The sequence below is a fragment of the Elephas maximus genome, chromosome 2, assembly GCF_024166365.1.
Source record: "Elephas maximus indicus isolate mEleMax1 chromosome 2, mEleMax1 primary haplotype, whole genome shotgun sequence".
In the NCBI taxonomy this organism is placed as follows: domain Eukaryota; kingdom Metazoa; phylum Chordata; class Mammalia; order Proboscidea; family Elephantidae; genus Elephas; species Elephas maximus.
In genome coordinates this window covers 117,936,935-117,957,209 of record NC_064820.1, presented here as the reverse complement: position 1 = coordinate 117,957,209, position 20,275 = coordinate 117,936,935, and the positions used below count along the sequence as shown (strand labels likewise).

The window sequence follows — 20,275 nt, the reverse complement described above, 5'->3', positions numbered from 1 at the left end:
ACCCACAATCAATGCCCATGGAAGCAGCAATCAAGAAATATAATGATGTATTGCAGTGGGCAAACGTGCTGCAAAAGACCTCTTTAAAGTGTTAAAAGTCAAAGATGTCATTTTGAGAACTAAGGTGCGCCTGACTCAAGCCATAGTATTTTCAATTGCCTCAAATGCATGCAAAAGCTGGACAATGAATAAAGGGAGATTGAAAAAGAATTGATGTCTTTGAATTATGGTATTGACAAAGAATACTGAATATACCATGGACTGCGAGGAGAACAAACAAATCTGTCTTGGAAGAAATACAGCCAGGATGCTCCTTAGAAGTGAGGATATGGCAAGACTCCATCTCACGTAGTTTGCACATGTTGTTAGGGGATCAGTCCTTGGAGAAGAACATCATGCTTGGTAAAGCAGAGAGTCAGCAAAAGAGGAAGCTCCTCAACAGGATGGATTGGAACAGTAGCTGCAATGATGGGCTCAGGCATAGCAATGATTATGAGGATGGCACAGGACTGGGCAGTGTTTTATTCTGCTGTACATGGGTCGCTATGAGTCAGAATTGACTAAATGGCACCTAACAATAACAACAACATCATAAAAATGCTGTTCATCAAGCAACTACAAATTATCTTAAAATAAATGTAAAAAATAAAGAATCTCAGCGAAGAAATAGAAGTTATGAAAAAAGAATCAAATGGAAATTACAGAACTAAAAAGATGTAATAACAGAAATAAAAGACCCCCTAGATGGGCTTTATAGTAGGGTGGAGATGCTGGAGGATACAATCAATGAGCTTGAGGACAGAACAACAGAATTCACCCAATACCAACATCAAGAGAAAACAGACTGAAAAAAAAAAAGAACAACGTCTCAGAGGGTTGTAAGACAATATCAAAAGATATGACATTTATATCATTAGAGTCCTAAAAGGCGATGAGAAAGAGAATGAGGCTGAAAGAGTATTCAAAGAAACATGGTCCAGCTGGTAAATTAGTTACAGCAATCAAGACATTGTTGTGATATTGGTGGAAGATAGGCACATAGGCCAGTGGAACAGAATAGAGAACCCCAAAACACCCACACAAACAGGTTCAACTGATTTTTGACAAAGGTCCAAAACCAATTCACTGGAGGAAAAACAGCCTTTCAACAAATTGTGTGGGAACAATTAGACATCCATAGCCAAAAAAGTGAGTATGATCTAAACTTAAGACCTTATATAAAAATTAGCTTTAAAAGACCATAGACTTAAGTGTAAAAAATAAAACTATAAAACTTTCAGGGAAAACAAAAAAACGGAGAAAATCCTCAGGACCTAGGACTAGGCAGGGCTCTTAGACTAGATACTAAAAACACAATCCATAAAGGAAAAACTGTTCGGACCTCATCAAAATTAAAAACTTTTGCTCTGTGAGAGCCCACATGAAGAGGATAAAAAGATGTGATGGTTAAGGTCATGTGTCAACTTAGTTAGGCCATGATTCTCAGTGGTTTGACAGATATCATATAATCATCCTCCATTTTGTGATCTGATGTGAGTAGCCACTCAGTTGAAAGTAAACCAATTTCCTTGTGTAAAGGCTTACATCAAATACTTGTAAATGTTCTGGCAAAGCTCTCTTTGGATCCTGCATTTGACTTGTCATCCTCTAACCTCTGGTTCTTGGGACATGAGCCAGCAGCCTGCCTCCTGACCTGCAGATCTTGGGATTCGCCAGCTCCCACAACCCCATGAGCCAGCAGCTTTCCACCTGACCTGCCAATTTGGGGTCCATCAGCCCTTGCAACAAAATGGGTCAGGAGAAGCCTCCAGTCTGACACGTGACCCACAGATTTGGGACATGTCAGCCTTTACAACTGCGTGAGCCATTTCCTTGAGATAAATCTACATACATATATACTTATGGAGCCCTGGTGGCACAGTGGTAAACTACAGCTATTAACCAAAAGAAAGGTCAGCAGTTTGAATTCACCAGTCATTCCTCAGAAACCCTATGGGACAGTTCCACCCTGCCCTATAGGGTCACTGTGAGTTGGAATCAACTCAATGTCAATGGGTTTGGTTTGGTTTTATATACATTTATATATACACTTCACTGGTTTTGCTCCTCTAGAGAACTCAGTGTAAGACAAAAGGCGAGCAACAAACTGGGAGAAAATATTTTCAAACCACAAATCTGACGATAGGAAGACTTTTCAACATTCAACAGTTAAAAAAAAAAAAATCCAACTAGAAGGGAGCAAAAGACACGAAGAGACATTTCACCAAAGAGGATATACAAATGAGTATGCTCAAAGTCATTAGTTATAAGGAAATTCAAATTAAAACCACATGTGGTATCACTACATACCTATCAGAAGGGTTGAAATAAAAGGTAATGACATACCTAATGCTGATAAGGATATAGAAAAACTGTGTCACAAATATTTTGCTGGTGGGAATGCAAAATGGTACAGGGACTCTGGTTTCATATTAATACTAAACATACACTTACGAATTGACCCAGTAATTATACTCTTGGGCATTTATTCCAGAGAAATAAAAACTTAAGTTTCCACAAAATGTACATGGATGTTCATAGCAGCTTTATCAGTAAAAGTCAAAAACTGGAATCAGCCCATATATCCTTCATATGAAATTACACAATCATACTGCAGTCAAAAATTAGACAGGTAGGTAAGTAGGCAGTCTGGCAGGCAGGCAGACATAAAATTATATTATAGACTGATTTGTAATTAATTGCATGATTACTTGTAATACTAAGTATTAATTATACAACCCTAACTGAGAGGTTAAAATTCAGACACCTTTGCCCAGTGAGCAAAGCTGGCCCAGGTCAACTTTATACCCTCGTCAATAGTCATACAACTTATTACCTACGGTTCCTTAAATGTTTCATCTTTTTCACATCTCTGTGCCTTTTCATATGTTGTTCCCTCAGTCTAAGTGTTTTTCTTCCTTTGTCTGCCTAAAGAATCACCAACTAAGCTTGCAAGTTGTATTCTTTGTGAAGTCTCTTCTGACTATCCCCACAACCACCACTACCCAGGTGAATTTGCTGTTGTTGTTGTTAGGTGCCATCAAGCTGGTTCCAACTCATAGTGACCCTGTGTACAACAGAACAAAGCACTGCCTGGTCCTGGGCCATCCTCACAATTGTTGTTACACTTGTTCCCATTGTTTCAGCCAATGTGTCAATCCATCTCTTCGAGGGTATTCCTCTTTTTCGCTGATGCTCTACTTCACCAAAAATGGGGTCCTTCTCCAGGGACTGGTCCCTCCTGATAACATGTTCAAAGTAAGGAAGATGAAGTCTCACTATACTCGCTCCTAAGGAGCACTCTGGCTGTACTACCAAGACAGGTTTGTTCGTTCTTCTGGCAGTCCATGGTATATTCAATATTCTTTGTCAGTACCACAATTCAAAGGCATCAATTCTTTTTTGGTTTTCCTTATTCACTGTCCAGCTTTCATATGCATATGAGGTGACTGAAAACATCATGCATGGCTTGGATCAGGCACACCTTGATCCTCAAAGTGACATCTTTGATATTTAACACTTTAAAGAGGTCTTTTGCAGCAGATTTGCCCAGTGCAATGTGTCCTTTGAATTCTTGGCTGCTGCTTCCATAGACATTGCGTTGTTGTTGTTGTTGTCAGGTGTCATCAAGTCAGTTCCAACTCAGAATGACCCTATGTGCCACAGAAAAAAGCACTGCCCCGTCCCTCACTGTGTTCACAATCGTTACACTTAAGCCACTGTTGCAGCCACTGTGTCAATCCATCTCATTGAGGGTCTACCTCTTTTTCACTGACCCTGTATTCTACCAAGCATGATGTCTTTCTCCAGGGACTGATCCCTCCTGATAATATGTCCAAAGTATGTAAGACGCAGTCTCGCCATCTTGTTTCTAAGGAGCATTCTGGTTGCACAATGATTGTAGATACAGGCAAAATGAAACCCTTGAAAACTTCAACATTGGCTCCATTTATCATGATGTTGTTTATTGGTCCAGTTGTGAGGATTTTTGTTTTCTTTATGTTGATGTGCAATCCATATTGAAGGCTGTGGTCTTTGATCTTCATCATTAACTGCTTCAAGTCCTCTTTACTTTCAGTGAGCAAGGTTGTGTCATCTGCATAAAGCAGGCTGTTGATGTGTCTTCCTCCAATCCTCATGCCCCATTCTTCTTCATAGAGTCCAGCTTCTCAGACTATTTGCTCAGCATACAGATTGAATAAGTATGGTGAAAGAATACAACCATTACTCACACCTTTCTTATCTTTAAACCAGGAAGTATTCCTTTGTTCTGTTCAAACCACTGCTTCTTGGCCTAAGTACAGGTTCCGCTGAGCACAATTAAGTATTCTGGAATTACCATTCTTCGAAATGTTAGCCCTAATTTGTTATGAGCCACACAGTCCAATGCCTTTGCATAGATAATAAAACACAGGTAAACATCTTTCTGGTATTCTCTGTTTTCAGCCATGACTCAGCTGACATCAGCAATGATATCCCTCTCTCCACATCCTCTTCTGAATCCGGCCTGAATTTTTCTGGCAGTTCCTTGTCGATGTACTGCTACAATCACTTTTGAATGATCTTCAACAAAATTTTACTTGTGTGTGATATTAATGATAATGACATTGTTCAATAATTTCTGCATTTGATTGGATCACTTTTCTTTGAAATGAGTACAAATATGAATCTCTTCCACTCTGTTGGCCAGGTAGCTTTCTTCCAAATTTGTTGGCATAGACAAAGGAGTACTTCCAGCATTGCATCTTTTTGTTGAAACATCTCAGTTGATATTCTGTCAATTCCTGTAGCCTTGTTCTTTGTCAGTGCCTTCATTGTGACCTGGACCTCTTCATTCAGTACCATCAGTTCTTGATCATATGCTACCTCCTGAAATGGTTGAACAACGACCAATTATTTTTGGTACAGTGACTCTGTGTATTCCGTATATCTTCTTTTGATGCTTCCTGCATTGTTTAGTATTTTCTCCATAGAATCCTCCAATATTGCAACTTTAGGCTTGAATTTTTTCTTCAGTTCTTTCAGCTTGAGAAATGGCAAGAGTGTTCTTCCTTTTGGTTTTCTATCTCCAGCTCTTTGCACATTTCATTATAATACCTTACTTTGTCTTCCACAGCTACCCTTTGAAAACTATTCAGTTCAGCTTTTTCACTTCATCCTTTCCTCCTTTGGCTCTATGTTCAAGAGCAAGTTTCAGAGTCTCTTCTGACATCCATTTGGTCTTTTCTCTCTTTCTTGTCTTTTTAACGTTTTGCTTTCTTCATGTATGATGTCATTCCACAACTTGTCTGGTCTTCATCATTAGTGTTCAATGCATCAAATCTATTCTTGAGGTGGTTCAATGCATCAAATCTGTTCTTGAGATGTCTCTAAATTCATGTGGGATACACTCAAGGTTATACTTTGGCTCTTGTGGGCTTGTTCTAATTTTCTTAACTTCACCTTGAACTTGCATATCAGCAACTGATGGTCTGTTCCAAAGTCGGCCCCTGGCCTTTTTCTAACTGATAACATTGAGCTTTTTCATGATCTCTTTCCACAGATGTAGTTGATTCCACTGTTATGTACTTTGTCCAGCGAAGTCACGTGTATAGTTGCCATTTATATTAGTGAAAAAGGTATTCACAATGAAGAAGTCATTGGTCTTGCAAAAATCTATCATGTGATCTCTGGCATTGTTTCTATCGCCAAGGTCATGTTGTCCAACTACCAATCCTTCTTTGTTTCCAACTTTTGCATTCGAATCGCCAGTAATTATTGACTGCATGTTTGATCAATTTCAGACTGCAGAAGTTGGTAGAAGTCTTCAATTTCTTCACCTTTGGCCTTGTGGCTGATGCATAAATCTGAATAATAGTTGTATTAACTGGTCTTCCTGGTAGGTGTATGGGTATTATCCTATCACTGACAGCGTTGTACTTCAGGATAGATCTTGAAACAGTCTTTTTGATGATGAATGTGATGCCATTACTCTTCAATTCGTCATTCCCAGCTTAGTAGACCATATGATTGTGTGATTCAAAATGGCCAATGCCAGTCCATTTCAGGTTACTAACACCTAGGATACCAATCCTTATGCGTTCCATTTCATTTCTGATGACTTCCAATTTTCCTAGATTCATAGTTCATACATTCCACGTTCCAATTATTAACGGACGTTTTCAGCTGTTCCTTTACATTTTAAGTCATGCCACATCAGCAGATGAAGGTCCCAAAAGCTTGACTCCATCCATGTCATTAACATTGACTTTACTTTGAGAAGGCAGCTCTTCCCCAGTCATATTTTCAGTGCCTTCCAACCTGAGGGGTTCATCTTCCAGCACTATTTCAGACAATGTTCCACTGCTACTCATCAGGTTTTTCACTGGTCAACTTTTCAGAAGTAGACTGCCAGGTTCTTCTTTCGAGTCTGTCTTAGTCTGGAAGCTTTGCTGAAACCTGTCCACCAAGAGTGACCCTGTTGGTATTTTTCAAATACCAATGGCAAAGTTTCCAGTATCAGAGCAACATGCAAGCCACCACAGTATGACAAACTGACAGACATGTGGTGCCAGGCCACTTTAGGTATTCTCTTTTCTCAGATCCTATGTACTATGTATGTAAATCTAATTAATATAACACTTCTCCTATTCTAATTGTTTGTTCAGATATATTTCCTCTGTTAAATTTTGAGGTATCCGGAAACAAGAATATCATGTATTTTTAACATTTACAGCTCTGGGGCTTATTAAGCAGAACCCAGAATGCACTCAATTTTCTATAGATTATTGTAAGAGTTGAGTCTGTTTAAAAAGATGTTTATAAAGTGGGATTTTAAAATAAAAATTTCTATCATTTAGTAGACAGTAAATACAAATCAGGCATAAGCAAAGACTACTATACAAAAGTACATGTGTGTTATCAGCAAAGATATTTATTTTTAAATAGCATCTTCTTTTAAAGTGAACCTAGTAAAAATCACTAAACTATGGAGTAAATAAATTGATCTTATTTAATGGTACTCAGTTTTGTATTTAGGATCAAATGAGTGCATATATATATTGTTTTCAATTCACCATAAATAGTAATTAAAAACTTTAAAGGAACCATTAAAAAATGCTTTATTTTCTAAAATTAGAAGCTCAATTTCTATAAAATAAATCTATAAATACATCCTTCTTAAACAGAAACAGAAGTTACTAAGTAGCAAAATGTAAAACAGATAACTAGTCTCCTTGGCAGGATCATAGAATCCCATGGTATTTACTGTAAAATTAATACCTAATACCTAAGACATATACAAGTATCTGTTTTAAAATTTTTTGTTTTTCAACTTGAACTCTGGTACCACAAATGACAGCCTTTACAATGTCCAAGTACAAAGACAAAAATAATGTTTTTATAAAGCATAATTAGACAATGCGTATTGAATATTCTCTTCCAAGTAAGGGCAATTTTATTTTAACACAGATGATGTCTTATGGTCAAAAATGTTTCATTTCCTTTATTTTAACATTCACAAAGAGATTCGAGTAAAGTATACCTATGAAAATATGTTAATTTAGAAAAATCAGCAAATAAATGAATAAAAACTACGTAATATAGAAGTAGAAAATCTTTTATTTCTTCCCCAACAGATATTCTCAAGAACTGGAAGGAAAATGAACAGGGTTTGAGTTTATAATCCTTGACTAATAAAACCTATCAAACTCAGTTTATGGCTCAAGTTACTTTATCAGAATATATTTGCTCAGCGATAAAGGCTATAAAATCATTAACCAGTTAAAGTACAAGAAGAATTATCTGGAGGCATTTCTTACCTTTTACATGCTTCAACAGTGACAGCAGTCAGAAATAGAATGACTCTATTTGAACAAAATATTCAGCTGCCTAGAGCAAGACAGAAACAAAGTCACAAAAAGTCATCATCAAGTATGCCAGTAATATCCACAGTTACAAACCAAAAAACTGACCTCACATGTATGCAAAGTGAGGTGGTGTGTTTTGTTTTCCAGGGCACTTACACAGGCAGGAATGAACAGAGTCACCAAAGTGTAACTACAATGGCAACATCATATATGCCAGTTAGTGTATGCTGACCTTGGCCACCCGACAGATACAGAATTTAAACCTCCTTCTGTGCTTTATTTGAAAGCTTTGCTTTCAGCTTAGTTTAAAATAAAAGCTAAATTTAAGTGAAATAGCAGTGAAGTGGCCAGCCTACTGGTATAACATTAATGGATGACAGCCTTCTACTGAGACAATGAATAGAAACCTTAGAAGTCTGTATTAAACAAATGAGCAAAATATTTGCTTCTAAATTAACTATTATTTTACCTATAAAAGGAACTTGAAGTGCTGCATTTAAAATTCTTTAGAGAGAGCATAATTATTAACAGAAGTATTTTCTTTGTTTCAATGTAGTGATACAAATCAACAGGTGTTTATTAGGTATGCAAGTGAGAGCTACTGTTAGGGACACAAAGATAAATAATATCTGGATTACTTCCTTCAAACAATTTACAATCTACTGAGAATAATTAGACAAATTCACAGGTAACTATGACATTATTAATTCATTCAAAATTCACTCAGCAAACATGTACTGAGTACCTATTTCTAGGCATATTTCTCAGTGCCAGGAACACTAAGATGCATAAAATACAATCCTAAGTCTCAAAAACCAACCTACTAGGGGGAACAAATGTGAAAAAATAAATAAATAATTGACATATAATTCAACATGTGCACAACTATACACTGGTTATAAGCCCAGTGAGGATACAAAGGAAGGATGCACAACATTCTGAGAGGCTGTCAGGGAAAACTTCACAGAATATAAAAGTATGAGATACAAAGGGCTACAGAGACACAGAGTAAAGAAGGGGCCAGCTGAGTAGGGGACTCAAAACACCTTTATTAAGAAGGGAACATCTGTAATAAGCCTTGAGGAACACTTATGAAAGGGTGTGTGTGTGTGTGTGTGTGTGTCCAAAAGTGTATGTAGGAGGTGGCTTTGGAAGCAGAAAGCCCTAGGTTCAAATCCTAACTCTAATTAATAGCTGTGTAACTGTACATTTTAATTTATCTTCCTCAAGGTCAGTTTTCTTATCTGTAAAAATGGGAATAATAATACCTACTTTGCAGGATGGTCATGGAGATTAGACGAGATAAAGTATTTAATGTATCTGGCTTTAGAGAGACATTAAAAAGCAGTCATTATTAATAAAGTATGAGAGAGAGCATGGGTACGAGAGAAAACATGGACGAGTGAGTGGTAGAAGAGGGTTACTTTCTACATAGAAGTTTCAACATTAACAAGATTATGAGTATAACAGAGTAGATCTGCCCCACAGTTTCTAAGAACGCCTGGTGGATTCAAACAGCCGTAGCTCTTAACCACTACGCCACCAGGGTTTCCAACAAGAGTACAGAGGTTGGAAAACTGAGGAACACACTCATGAAACATTGCAAATTTGAAGAAAAACAGAAGTACAAAGGTTAAAAAGATTAATTATGGTACTACTGAATAGGACTTTTCATCCCCACAGTTCTAAAAATATCATTATCTGGATACCAGTTTAAACTTTTTCTCTTCTAGATGATCAATTATTATAAAAGAGTTAAGCTTTTATATTAAAGCCAAATATATTTTCTTCTTTCAAAGGGAGTAACAATGTGGGGAGAAGTCAAAATAATTCTGAAATACATATCTGTACTTTCAAATAGGTTCATTAAAGGCATACCCTAACAGAATGGTGGCCAACAAACTTTCATCAGTTACAAGTCAAATGAACTAAGCCAAAGCCAGTCCCTAGCCTGTAGTGAACTGCCCTTCAGGGAGTCAAGATCAGACACTAGTTCAATCAATTCCAAAAACCTTGTGCCATGTTTACAACATGGAGAAAAAAGTCAGTTCCATCCTTGGCTTTTTTTGGACATGTAATTCAGACTTTTCCTGGGCAACGTTTCATTCTGTTATACATAAGGTTGCCAGGAGTTGGAGGCAATTCAAGGGCAATTAACAACATCGAATCCCCACTCCCACCCCATCCTTTCTCTAGGATCATGCCCTTACAACTCTGTTTTCTTCTCCATTTGTTTTACTCCATCTTTTCTATTGAGTCCTCTAGAATCCCATTCAATTTGTAAATAAACTTCCCTAAATCTCTACCCTGGAACTTCTCACCCTATCTGAAACCTGGTTCCCCTGCTTCTCAGATGGAGGCCACACCTTCCCTACATTCAACCACTCACATCTATAGGGCTGGGGGGGCAGGGTAGCAAAGTTATTCTAGTTCCTTTACACCATTTCCAAATCACTACTCTTCCAATCTTATGCAAACTTCTTTTCTCCTTTGAAATTTACACTGTTCAGCTTTACTAAGTCCTACCCTACCTTGCCGTTACTTGTTTGCAAATCTGCCTCTCAATCCCCCACTTGCCCCGGAATTGTATTCTCTAACCCAGGTCTTGCCTTCATCCATGGAAATTTTAACTTACGTACTCTTTTTCTTCTCCAAAGGCCTTCAATTCAACACCATTGCAACTACCATCTGCGATTGCCCACAGCCTGAATCCAAGAGTCTCACCTCTGAAATGGTAAATTTTAATATTCTAGTTTTAGGCCATAATCTTCCAGCTTTCTGGCATCTTAACCTCTATTATATCTAGTCTTTCTAGCCATCTACTGACTGATATTTTCCCTAAATTTATCAGCTCACCCTAGACTATCTTCCTTCCAGAACGAACATATTATTTATCATCCAAACTGGGATATTTTCAAGAGTGAAAGGGGGTGCTATTCTTAACTATGCCAGGACAACAGGACTGTCTAAAGCAAATGGTGACATATGCCCCCCTTCTTTCCCTACATATATTAAATTGATAAACTGAATTCCCCTTTCTGTCTTTTCACTGCATGTGTCCTACCAACCTCCAGCTCTGACTCAGTCCTTCTTCACTCTTCATAGCCTTTTTTTTAAACCCATCTAATACCCAGCTTTTTTTTTTTTTTACCAGGTTTAATTCTTACTAGTTTTTTTTTACTGGGTTTAATTCTTACTAGTTTTTTTTTTTACTGGGTTTAATTCTTACTAGTAACTTAAGACTGTGCACATGCCACCTCCTTCAGGCAGTCTTCTCTACCTCTGCTCTTTATCATCCAAAACCAAACCAAACTCATTGCCGTCGAGTCAATTCGGACATATATGAGACAGTTTCCAAGGAAAAGCTGGTGGATCAAACTGACGACTTTTTGGTTAGCAGCTCTTAACCCCTCGCCACCAGGGCTCCCTCTTTTTTTATTTTTTTAATTAAACTTTTAATTTTGAAATAACTGGAGATTCACATACAATTATAAGAAATAATACAAAGAGATTACATGTATCCTGTACCTCTCCCTCTCCCCATGGTCAATCTATAGTACTTATCTTACAAAACCATAGTGCAACATCATAACCAGGACACTGGCATTGACACAATCAACAAAAAGAACAGTTCTATCACTACAAGGTGTTGCCCTTTCGTAGCTATACCTGCCTCTTTCCCTCCTGTCCTCACCCCTGGCAACCACTAATCAGTCCTCCATTTCTAAAATTTTGTCACTTAGTCCTCAGTAATAAGTGTCTTTTTCATGTTTATATCCTCATGCTTCTCAAACAATGCCCAGTTTATAGGTGTACACAACTAGGTGTGGTCAACAAATCTTAAAGGTTTACTCTCCCAAGCATTTAGTTCCAAACACATCATTTGAAAAATGATTACTTTTATAACTTCATATAGATTAAACTTGAGTTAATACAGGCCACTTTTAAATTTAAAAGCATCAACAATAAAAACTAGCAAGTATTCTCCTCAGCCTGAGCTTTTTAAATTTTATCTCTCCCATTCATGCAATTACTCTGGTTTTCCCCTATTATTCTGTACTGGTCTGTCCTCTACTGTTATAAGTTATATCAAACAGAGTTTGGAACTACATGGAGCCTAAGTAAAAAGCAAACAATAAGTAGGAAAAGCAAGCATGTGCATCCAATAATCCCATTTTTTAAAACTATATGCACATAAACATGTGTTTTTGAATATATATATATTATAAAAGTCCACATTGATATCCATCAAACTTATAACACCAGCTAGCTCTGAATAATGAGACTTGAAAATAAAGTGAGACTTTCTACTTTATGACTCTCTAATTTGCATATTTATAACAAGTGTTTTGGTTTTATAATACAAAAATAGAAAGAAAGGAAAAAAAGACTCACCAACAAGTTTGTTTTCTCTCTCTCTCTCTTTTTTTAATACTGAGGATTGAGAAGATAAAAATCAGATTCCACAGACAGAGGTAAGAAAAAGTAAGGGAGTAGAGAAGAACTGGGAGAGGCACTAAAATCATTAGCCATAAGAAAGGCATCTCTTTCTGACTAGAACTCCTCTTGCTACTAATAATGTGGATCATAGATTGAACCAACCACTTATCAAAATTGCGAATTCCAACTCATGACAACCCATATGTTACAGAGTAGAACTGCCCCATAGGGTTTTCTTGGCTATAACTTTACAGAAGCAGGTTGACAAACATTTCTTCCACAGCACTGCTGGGTGGGTTTGAGATGTCAATCTTTAGGTTAATAGTCAAACACAAACCATGTGTGCCACCCAGGGACAACAGAGGCCAGGGACTATATAATATTTAACTAATATGGTATTTAATTGTGGAAACGTGAGCAAGTAGATAGTGATAGAAATTGTTATAGTTATGTTCTCTTAAGTTCCTCATGAGTCCTGGGAACAAGGCAGCCAACATGGAATCAGAACAAAACATTTGGTACTTTGCGATACTGTTTTATTTCTCTTACATTCTTTGTTTTCCTGTTGGTGTTTTATAAAGCTCTAGCCTCTTTTAGCTATGTTTGGGGAACAAAAGAAGGGTATATTTCCCATATTCAGATCAAAGTTACAAGGGGAAATCTGGACAAAATGTGATGCTGGCATCATTAGCTGAAGAAAAATAACCCTAAAAAGCGAAGGTAAAATTCAGGCAACTTTAAGTCATCTAGCTTTCCCTATAATTCTTCTTCCTGACCCAAACCTGGGGGTGTCTTGCTATTACCTTTCTAAGGCCAGCAGTATTCCCTGATAGCCATACATCAAGATTTCTTGCCATGCCTTTTGACTTCGACATTACATGCCAAAAAGTTATTCACAGCAAACAGCAAGTTTCAAAATATGTTTTTAAGGTAGTTTAAAAGCTATTTTAACTGCCTAATCAAAGCTTCCTTATCTCTGAAAATAGTATCATGAACTTTCCTTAAAGGAAGACAGCATTCAAGAATTTTTTGTCTTCTATTCATAGTTGAGAGTTCTGCTTTTAAAAAATTACAAATGCAACCTATATGTCAATATTTCCAAATACACAAATTTAAGCATTTAATATTTTATTTTAAAAACTGAACTAACAGAAGGATTTTTCTAATGACTAACTTACTAGAAATACCTTCGGTATTTTATTCAAATACAAGCTTAATGGTACAACTACATCCCAAATAAAACAAGCAAAATTTATATTGTACCATCAAAAAGTGTGAGCATGAAACATCTTTTAATTTAGAAAAACAATCAAAACATTGAATCATTACACTAAATTAGAGGTATAGTCAAAAAAGAGAAATCAAACATGATTTATGAAAAAGTCCTACATAATATACGTTGTAATTGTTGAAAAGACTGTATCAATATACCTATTGTTGTCGAGTTGACTCCAACCCATAGCAACACTATAGGACCGAGTAGAACTGCCCCATAGAGTTTCCAAGGAGTGGCTGGTGGATTCAAACTGCCGACCTCTTGGTTATCAGCCAAACACTTAATCACTGCACCACCATGATTCCAACTATATCTATATGGTTATCATAAATACATTTTAATGACTCAGGAGACTAACTAAGCCAGTATAGGATCACCAATGAAGTGGAGAATATCACATGTTTAACTATGAATAAGAGTAATATAGTTTTCATTTTTCAATAAATAATAAGAAGGTTTGGATTTTGTTTTATTTGTGCTCACAAAGTCATTATCCTAACATATAAATCGCAATTGGTTAACAATTATCCAGGGATTTTTTTTTTTTAATTTCCTTGAAAATGGAAGTAAAGGGCAAGATATACAGATACTGGAAAATAGTCTCTTGTCCAGAACATAGAGCAGTCTAATAAAGGTCAGGGCTTTATTAGGAGGCGGTATCCTTTAATAAACGGTTAAGTCCAGATACGGCTCAAAAAGGTACAAGATGAGCCTGGGACATCTCCTCAGGTTAGAAGACAACAAACCTGTCAAAGACTACTAGGGTCATATTCAAATAAAACAAGAGCAATCATGAATTAATTTGAAACTTTCAAAAAAGGGAAAATTTGACCAACAAAAAGAATGTCTACAGTAGATTAAAACAAGTCAAATATAAAAAATATTCATGAGTTCCTAATGATACTTATAAAAAAAGTTTCATTGCTCACTACTGGGGGTTTCTGGAACAACCTATTCATAATTCTGAAAATTAAAACATAAACGGAAAAAAATCATTTACCCTGTATTTCTTAAGAATTTAATTTCAGGAGAACCAAAGAGATGATGACAGAAAAAAATCTTCTTTATGAAAGAATTCCTGCTAATGAATGCAGAAAGTGTTATAGAATTAGAATATCACCATTTTGCAAGCCCTAATGAAATAATAAATCTAGGAAATGATCATCAATGGCTGTTAAAATCATCAGGTAAAAGAGTGATGGGAAACTTTATACTAGATGAATGAAGCTCATAACATTTGACCTTGAACTCAATAATCAATTACACTATCAAAAAAGACAGACAACCACATATGGCTCCTGATGTGATGCAATAGGATGTTTACAGCAATAATCTGTGACTATTCTCATAAAAACCAAACCTGAATTTGATCAAATCTCTAAATATAACTACCAATTTAAAAGGAAATACAGGCAATAGAGAAACAAGTTAAAGAGCACAAAAGGAATTCAATTAGCGAAATCCAGGATGAGGGAAATACTACAGAACAAATGAGCCATTTTCTTCAACATACAAATGGCAAGAAAAAGAGAGAAAGGAATTAATTAAAAGAGACTGCTGTTGTTAGGTGCCATGGAGTTGGTTCCAACTCATAGCGGCCCCATGCACAACAGAACGTAACACTACCCGGTCCTGTGACATCCTTACAATCGTTGTTATGCTTGAGCTCGTTGTTGCAGCCACTGTGTAAATACACCTCGTTGAGGGTCTTCCTTTTTTTGGCTGACCCTGTACTCTGCCAAGCATGATATCCTCCTCCAGGGACTGATGCCTCCTAACAACATGTCCAAAGTATGTAAGACGCAGTCTCGCCATCCTTGCTTCTAAGGAGCATTCTGGTTGTACTTCTTCTAAGACAGATTTGTTCGTTCTTCTGGCAGTCCATGGTATATTCAATATTCTTCACCAATACCACAATTCAAAGGCGTCAATTCTTCTTCGTCTTCCTTATTCATTGTCCAGCTTTCACATACATATGACACGACTGAAAATACCACAGCTTGTGTCAGGTGCACCTTAGTCTTCAGGGTGACATCTTTGCTCTTCAACACTTTAAAAAGGTCCTTTGCAGCAGATTTACCCAGTGCAATGTGTCTTTTGATTTCTTGACTGCTGTTTCCACGGCTGTTGATTGTGGATCCAAGTAAAATGAAATCCTTGACAACTTCAATCTTTTCTCCGTTTATCATGATGTTGCTCATTGGTCCAGCTGGGAGGATTTTTGTTTTCTTTATGTTGAGGTGGAATCCATACTGAAGGCTGTGTGGTCTTTGATCTTCATTACTAAGTGCTTCAAGTCCTCTTCACTTTCAGCAAGCAAGGTTGTGTCATCTGCATAACGCAGGTTGTTAACAACTCTTCCTCCAATCCTGATGCCTCATTCTTCTTCATATAGTCCAGTTTCTCGTGTTATTTGCTCAGCATACAGATTGAATAGGTATGGTGAAAGAATACAACCCTGACGCACACCTCTCCTGACTTTAAACCAATCAGTATCCCCTTGTTCTGTATGAACAACCGCCTCTTGATCTATGTAAAGGTTCCTCATGAGCACAATTAAGTGTTCTGGAATTCCCATTCTTCGCAATGTTATCCGTAATTTGTTATGATCCACACAGTCGAATGCCCTTGTGTAGTCAATAAAACAGAGGTGAACATCCTTCCGGTATTCTCTGCTTTCAGCCAGGATCCAGCTGACATCAGCAATGATATCCCTGGTTCTACGTCCTCTTCTGAAACTGGCTTGAATTTCTGGCAGTTCCTGGTCGATACACTGCTGCAGCCGTTTTTGAATGATCTTCAGCAAAATTTTGCTTGCGTGTGATACTAATGATATTGTTCTAAAACAGACTTTAGAGACATACATATTTCTAGGATTATAATTAATTCCCTTTTCTATAACATAATCAATCTTGTAGATAATGGAAAGAATAATTTTCAGGAAGGCATTTCTTTATATTAATCAAATGAAACATGAGGAACTTATTTGTATTCTGATTATAACAAAATAGCTGCAAAAGAGAAAAGAAAAAAAAAGACAATTGAGGAGTAATGTTACTGAAAATGGAGGAGCGGGGAACTCCAGATCTCTGTCTCTCTACAAAGCAACTAATGAGCTTAACAAAAACGTACAAACTAAGGAAGGCTGGGTGAAGAAAAAAGCTGCTGCTTTGCAGTAAAAAAGCACTTAGTGTTTTAAATTGCTCACTTACCTTATCCAACCCCAAGATTTGTGGCAGCCATGAGCACCTACTGTTCATACTCCTGGCATAGGCTGCTTGTCCCAGAGGGAGCAATATGGATCCCATTCTCAAACTATTATGGTCATCCATTTCAACCTGTTTGGTGGCTCCCTGAAAGACTGGTGCAAGGACTTGCCTTTGTTTTTCCCAACTGAGAGTGTTTTTGTGGCTGGGGTGGCTTCCTGGGTAGCTTTTGTCAAAAGCATTTAAAGGCACAAGTATTTGTCACAGCAGACAGAGACAATGAACCATACATGGGACAAGCAATAGAGACTGAAAAGTCTGGGAAGAAGGAAGTTTAAAAAAAGACATACAGGGGAATAAAGGCTTGCTAAAGCTTCCACACGTACCCAAAAATCAAGAAGGGCACATACGCCCCCAGGGTTAGATGCATGCTCCAAAAAGAGTTCAATAAGACCCTCACCTTTCACCCATGGCTGACTTTCAGGTAAATGGCCTGGGTAAATGTTGAAGAAATACCAATACAAAGCCAATTCGAAAAGACTGGAAGAGTGTTTTTTTGTTTTGTTTCTTTTGTTGGCTCCAGGGATTTAAAGAAACTGTCAAAACACTAGCAGGCCTCCAAATTAATGAAACAAGACTTCAGGGGACACAGACAATAAAGAATACAGACTTTACAAAACACTCACTGAACAAGCAAACTACAGCAACACATAGCGAGCAGTAACAAAAAAGCCAAAAAAGGGGGAAAAAAATCTGATGTCCACAATTGCCACATTATAATATTCAAAATGTCCACTTTTCAACATAAAATTATAAGGAATAAAAAAAAAGCAAGTCTGGCCAATTCACAGGAAGAAAAAAAGCAGAAACTCTTTACGAGGAAGTCCAGGCGTTTGACTTACCAGATAAAGCTTTCAAATTAGCTGTCCTAAATATGCTCACAGCTGAAGAAAAACCATGGACAAAGAAGTAAAGAAAATCAGGGGAATAATGTCCTAAAAAACACAGACTATAAATGAATAGATAGAAATTACAAGAAGGAATCAAATAGAGATTCTGGAGGAAAAGGATAATAACTAAAATGGCAGATTTACTAGAGAGATACAACAGTATTTCAGCAAGCAGAAGAAAGAATCAAAAACTTAAAGATAGGTGAAATAGGATTATTCAATCTAAGGTGCAGAAAGAAAAACAATGAAGAAAAATGAAGAGAGCCTAACAGGCCTGTGAGACTCCATCAAGCAGACCAGCATACACATTATAGGTATCTCAGAAGGAGAAGAGAGAGGAAAAAAAAAAAAAATGCAGAAAGAATATTTGAAGAAATAATGCCTGACAACTTCCCAAATTTGATCAAAGACATGAATCTACATATCCAAGAAGCTCAATGAACTCCAAGCAAGATAAACTCAAAGTGATCAACACTGAAATACATTATAGTAAATTCTCAAAAGCCAAGATAAAAAGAGAATCTTGAAACCAACGAGGGAGAACTGTCTCATCATATCAAGAGATGTTTAATAAGATTTATAGAAATCATGGAGGCCTAAAAGCAATGGGATAACATATTTAAAGTGCTGAAAGAAAAAAACTGCCAACCAAGAATCCTATATCCAGCAAAACTAAAACTGAAAAGAAATTAAGAAACTCCAAGAAAAACAAAAGCCACGGAAATTTGTTGCTAGTAGACCTGTCATACAAGATATGCTAAAGGTTGTCTTTCAGGATGAAATGGAAGAATATTAAATAATGACTTCAAGCCATACAAAGAAATAAAGAACAGTGTTATAGACTGAATTGTGTCCCCTCAAAATATGTGTTAGAATCTTAACTTCTATTCCTGTGGATGTAATCCTGTTTGGAAATAGGGTTTTCTTTTTTATGTCAATGACGCCTCATCAATATAGGATATATCCTAAACCTAATCACTTCTGAGTTATAAAAGGAGCAGATCAGACATGGACACAGGCACATGTTGGGGAAGACATACATCCAGGGCCACCAACAAAGAATGAATTGACACGGCCAGGATTCTGATTTAGACTTTTATTCTTCAGAACTGTGAAAAAATTAATTTCTCTTCTTAAAGCCACCCACTTGTGGTATATTTGTGCTACAAAACAACAAAGGTAGCTACATAGTTAAATACATAAGCCAGGAGTATTGCATTTTTGTCTTGTAAATCTTGTTTTTTTTCAAATATAATTCTAAAATGTATAAAATAATTATAAATCTATTTTAATGGACACACAATGTATAAAAATTTAATTTGTGGCAAAAACAAAATTAATGGGGGGGCAAGGCTTTAAAGGAGCAGAGTTTTTGTATACTATTGAAACTAAGGCGGTATTGATCCAAACTTAATTGTTATAAAGTTAAGATGTTAAATGTAATTCCCAGTTTAATTACTAAGGAAAAGACTTTAAAATATTCAAGTAACAGTGAGATGTTACCATGAAATATATGAAGAAAAAGAGAAAAGGACCATACAGACAACTCTCGCTAATTTTCTGACCAGAAACACCATCCCCATTCCCAGGGATAATCCAGATGATCCAGAGGCTTCCACAAGTGGAGTTATATTACCACAACTGACAAAATGCCAATGTCATCCGATTCTTCCTCATCATCAGAGTACGTTTTTGATTTACGTATTTTTTAAAGCACTCAGTTGCTAACCAAAAGGTCAGTGGTTTGAACCCACAAGCCACCCCATGGAAGAAAGAAGTGGCAGTCTGCTTTGGTAAAGATTCACAGCCTTAGAAACCCTACGGGGCAGTTATACTCTGTCCTACCGCGTCGCTACAAGTCGGAATTGACTCAACAGCAGTGGGTTTGGTTTTCTTTACGTATGTATTAAAATATATCTGTAAGTTTATATGTAATGTTCCCAACCCCTAAAGACAAATAAAGATTTGATTTATGAAGATACTCATAATAAAAGGCAATCATAATGAAAACTAAAAAAAATGAGGTATTCAATATACATCAGAACCGACTTATGACAGAGTCATCAGGACAGAACCTCATCGTAAACTGGGGACTACCTGAACTAATAAATAGGTCAATCCATCAAAAACATTTAACAATTATAAACATGTACTCACCTAACAGCACAGCAAAAAATATATGATGCAAAAATTGACAGAATTGAACAGAGAAATAAACAGTGCTACTATATTTGAAAACTTCAACACGCTGCTTTCAGTAATAGATCAGCTAGACAGGTGATCAAAAGGAAACAGAGGATTCAGCAAAACTATAAATCAACTAGAGCACAGAGACATTTACAAACCACTATCCCCAGCGACAGCAGAATACAATTCTCAAGCACATATAAAAAATTCTCCAGGATGGACCACAGCTAGGCAAAGAAAAAAAAAAAAAATACTCAATAAGTTATTTTTAAAAACTAACTTCATACAAAGTATCTTCTTTGGCCACAATGGAATAAAACTAGAAGAACA

The 20,275-nt window shown here is 36.7% G+C and overlaps 1 protein-coding gene across 9 annotated transcripts in view; it reads right to left on the bottom strand.

Moving 5' to 3' along the window:
* Positions 1-20,275, bottom strand: part of FER (FER tyrosine kinase) — a 477,482-nt gene that overhangs the window by 426,287 nt on the left and 30,920 nt on the right. For 7 of the 9 annotated variants that reach the window (XM_049857743.1, XM_049857783.1, XM_049857800.1 and 4 more), the window contains one exon: positions 7,839-7,908. The gene's annotated coding sequence lies outside the window, so the exon portion shown is untranslated. Of the gene's footprint in view, positions 1-7,838; positions 7,909-10,521; positions 10,613-20,275 lie in introns of all 9 variants that reach the window. The other 2 variants (XM_049857769.1, XM_049857753.1) reach the window with 2 other exon arrangements.